The sequence below is a fragment of the Etheostoma spectabile genome, chromosome 5, assembly GCF_008692095.1.
Source record: "Etheostoma spectabile isolate EspeVRDwgs_2016 chromosome 5, UIUC_Espe_1.0, whole genome shotgun sequence".
Taxonomy (NCBI): Eukaryota; Metazoa; Chordata; class Actinopteri; order Perciformes; family Percidae; genus Etheostoma; species Etheostoma spectabile.
The window spans coordinates 13,465,330-13,470,176 of NC_045737.1; positions in this window are offsets into that span (position 1 = coordinate 13,465,330).

Sequence of the window (4,847 nt, forward strand, 5' to 3'; positions counted from 1 at the left end):
CTGTGCTTTCTGACCACGGTGGGAAATCTGGAGCAGGAACAGTTAACCTCGCCATGATTTCATGTTGTTTATGGAGAAGGAGAACCAGGAAATGAGTTATGGGAAATGCAACGCTACCAAGCCACGGCCGAGCCGTGTGAGTCGAAGGAAAGCGTACATTTGTGCACATCAGGCTACAGCGTAGGGTCGGTATCTCCACTACCTACCAAGGCGTCGATTTAACGCCGAACCATAAAATACAAGTACTCCCCACATTACACACATTACTATGTAACGCCCTCCATTTTACCAGGATGAACTTCACTCTGCTACTTTCTGGTGGAATCATGGCATCAGTAAAATTACCAGAGAGACAAACATAGCAAAAATGTAAGTTTTGTTTCTCCCCTATAATGTTGTATTATGACATATTTCAGTAACCAAAACAAACCCCTTACTTATAACCCATACATTAGCATGCAAGAGCCGTGAAGAACATACAAATTTATCTCAAATTTATTGAAAATTGACATGTAATTTAGAGCTGGGCGATATCTCCAACATCTTCCATACCAATATGTGCCATTTAATATCTTGATAACGATATACATCATCATATAGCATGTTTTCTGGTCATTTAAAATGAACATAAAGAGCAATGATCAGAATGTAAAGCGTCTTTGCAATTAACATTAATATTTCCGTAACACAGTTCGGCCACTGTTTTTTTTTAAACTTCGATAGAAACGAAATAGAAAAACATACACGATAGACATTTTGTAATTGTCATTTCGCCCAGCCCTATTGCACTTCATTTGTTTTTGTCCTCACCCAAATCAAAACAATTCTTTCTTGTAGGTGTTTGTCAACTCTCCTCTGTAGTATATAGAGAACGGAATGCTACGGTTGAAATTTATGCTGACATACAATGCATATTACATACAAAAAGACAAAATGGAGTGCTTGCATCTACTGATTGAAACCAGTAATGTACAGGATTACAATTTCAAAGACCTCTTCCAAACTGCAACTGTAATAAATAGATTGATGGTGCATTTTTGAATATTTTAGATACCAACTAAATCCAAAACACAGTAATCAGAACATCTCACTTTAATCAGACGATAACATCTCCCCATTTACAATACTCTGCAGACAACTTGTTCAGATCACATGCTGAATAGCAAACGGCTCATCCACAGTTAAGATAATAAAATCCCTTTCATTCAGACTATTATTGACTCATAGTGATTTGAGGGAACACCAGCAAGCTGTATTGCACTGACTCCCACAAGTGAGCAGCATCGCACTGCTGTCAAGGAAAAATAACGCAAATTTGTTGTGTTTAATGTCATTTGTACGTAATAAGACCATTAATGCTTTAGCTCTTTAGACTCTGATTGTATAACGTGTTTTTGTTGTTTTAGGATTTTTTGCAGATTTGCGTCATTCTGTCCCGACAGCAGTAACTGGAGAAGATCACAGGCAGGCCAGAGGGTGTTCTGACATGAACAAGAACTGGTTGCCCTCAATGAGAAAATATGATAAGCCATCTGGGTTACACAACAGTAGTTAGGATGCTTAGACAAGGAGTACAGTCAGTAAATTGCTCTCAGTAGCATCATGAGACAGAAACATCGATCCACACTGAAACAGAGTCATGCAGGAAAAGTCTGTCGGTGGGGCGTGTTACACAAGGAATCGAGCGTGGATCAAACATGTCGACAATTTGCTGGAAATTACATGTTCATAGCAGAGACATAACATACTTTACATAGAAAAATGTTCTAGAAAGTTTGGGGGGGCAGCAGGGTTGGTGGGAGGTTTGAGCTCCCTGACAGCAGCTGACGTGTCTATTGCACCGGAACAGTCCTAAGACCTCTAAACTCTGAACCCGATCTTTACTCTGAACCCTAAAGCCCTGTGGTGAAATGTGACGTCTCTAGAGGGGAAATGTAAAATGACTCAACACCTTACAGGAACAGCTGCTTTTAAAGTCACAATGAAATGAAAGATGACTTTTTATCTTTTCCAATGTTTTGAAAAAAAACACACATGTGATAACACACATGAATAACACTAAATGTTATTTTTTCTAAGTTTTCAGAATTTTATATCAAAATGCTATCTGTAATACAGTTCATGACGGTAGGGATTGACCAATACCAGTTCTTCAAGCCTGACATTGATTATTAGTTATTGAAACCAATATGCATTTACAGTGATAGTCCAAAATAAAGATTTTGGAATGTTACAATCTCCAACATAAAAACTTTGTTTAAAGGCTTTAAGCAATTATTAAATAAATTAGAAACTTTCAACATAATGCACAGTAAGAGAGAGTCAGATGTGGGCGGGACGTTAAGTCAGACTCAGTGGTGAGTGAAACCAAAGCAGTGGGACGGCCACAAAGCTGTAGCCCAGCCAAAGTAGCACACTTTCTCAATGAATTAACTTCACATCCGTTATCAGGCAAATTGAACGCTGATACAGATCTGCAAACGGGCCGATAATTGTTCTATCACTAGTTTGTGGGTGCCCTACAGGAAAGCTCAACGTTTAACCATATTCAGGCCAGCCGGGAAACTATAACAGATGAGATGTACTGCCTTTATTTTATGCCCTCTTACCCCTAAATTCATTGGCACAGGCCGAACAAATCACCTCCAATCTGCACTCTGACTTTGGAAAATCTTCAGCCCTGTCTCCTAAAAGTTATGTTCCCAAACAACTAAACTGCATTTTCAACTATGTTTCGAGGGATATGTTGTTTGTTTTTGTTTTTTTTGTTTTTTGTATATCACAGAAAAGTCGTCAAAATCAAAGTTTTGATCGCGATGTGGAAAAACCAGCAGACAACCTGCATTGTGACAATATTTACATCATTTTGACAATGCTTTAAGTACTGATCCTTGCAGGAGTATACAAAAATAGGCTTTACCATGTGGCTATTTCATATATAGTATTTATTCATGTATTTATTTATTAATTACTAGAAAACATGCTATATGGTGATAAATATCGTTCTCGAAATATGCAATAACCTCATCAAAAAATGTCTTTTACACGTAATATTTGAGGAAAAATGTGGCTCAAGTTAAGGCTAAACCTTACTTAATATAGTTCTTATGCTTAGTTGACAGTTTCTCTTGCACTAAAATGAACAGCAGGTTCTTTTATCCGGCTCATTGGCAACAAGGTTTGTTAATGTAAACTTTCCTGTGACATTAACCAATAAATAAATAAAATACACAGCAAATTACAACACCAGAGTGTTGCAAAGTGTGGTTTGGTTTTCAGTTCAGTTTTATGGTTTACTGAAAATTTAGCATGCTTTCTCCACTGAAAAATATTCATTTATAAAAAAAAAAAGAAAGAAAATCTGACTTTGATTCAAGGCTTTGTTTTGCCTTTGAAAAAATACCTGCGTATATAGTGTTGCTTAAAAATGTCACCCTATTGGATCTCAGGAGCCCAAAACCTTGAGAACAGCCCCAGATAAAGTCGGTTACACAAAGGTTTGTGATCGGCCGTCCGTATACTTTTGGCTATTGTGTTTTTTTTTCTAAACAATCCTCCAAAAGTGTTCTTTGTTTTGGTTTCCTCTTATTTTTCAACCACTACCAATATGTCAAATACAAGAGCAAGACGCTCTCAGAAATACCATTTCATTGTGACTTTCAAACTCTCCTTCCAAACTCCTCCTCTTCTTAAATCTCCCTGCAGTTAACACAGAATCACTTCTTCTTCTCAACACTGTAAAAAAAACAAAAACAGATTCAGTCTTGAGTGCAGCATTGCAGACCTTTGGGCTGTGACAAATAAAGTATCTTATGACACACACAACAGCACTCCATCCACAAGATCATTTGTAATCCTAGAGGTCTACTTTCCACTAGGGGCCCAGTTAGCCGCTATTTAAACTCTGAAGTGTATTTACATGAAGCCACAAGTGGCCACTGGCTCTCTGAAAAGGTGCTCTGACCCTCTTACACTCTGAAATCGGGCTTGTGATGCACAGCAATAACGCTTCTCTTCCACTCCACCCTGATCTGAACAGCTATTAGCCGCTCGAGGGCTCAAGAGACACAAGCAATAAAGACTACAGTCAAGTTAGTCCTTGCATGGTGTTCATGTGAATCCCGGGAGACAGCCGATTCACTAACACCCGACAGGTCAGGATGTGATTATCTCAAGACGCTACGTGGCTTGTGATTTAGGAATCATGTAATGTTTCAGCTGAGATCAAAAGGCAAACAGCCCAGAGGCTTAACAAAGAACCACTTATAAACCTGAGGAGGAAATGCAAACAGAGAATACAACCCTGTAAATAAATACTATGTATTGTCTCTTTGATGAGGACATGCCACTGTCTGCCGGCAGCAAAATGTCCCCCGGTCAGTGGCCTTCTAGTAAGTAAAGCTAATTCTTAAATCAACAATTTCATGTGAAACCCAAGATCGTGTAAACATACTTGAAGCTTCCCCGCTAACACCTAGCTTCAAAAGAGAGGAATACAACACACCCAAGCTCCGAAATAAACCTCAATCTTCTCTCTGGGAAATGAGCTTAAAGTCAACCTGATACACATTATTAACTCACACACAGGCTGATTATCAGATTGGTTATTCATACACTCATAAAATCGTCTGGAGTGTCCTAAGGGAAACAGATCAGTAGTCTGTTTCGAGTGTAGCGTTCAACATTTTTTGCATCGCCTGGTTCTACCCTGAAAGAGCCAAGACAATTTGTAGATTTTTCAGTCGGCCTTAAAAAGATTAAAAATGTTTGTTTTTTTTGCATTTCAGTGGATTGCACAAGACAAGTCGCTCTGTGCTTTCCTATTTTTTTTTTTTTTTTGCTTCTGG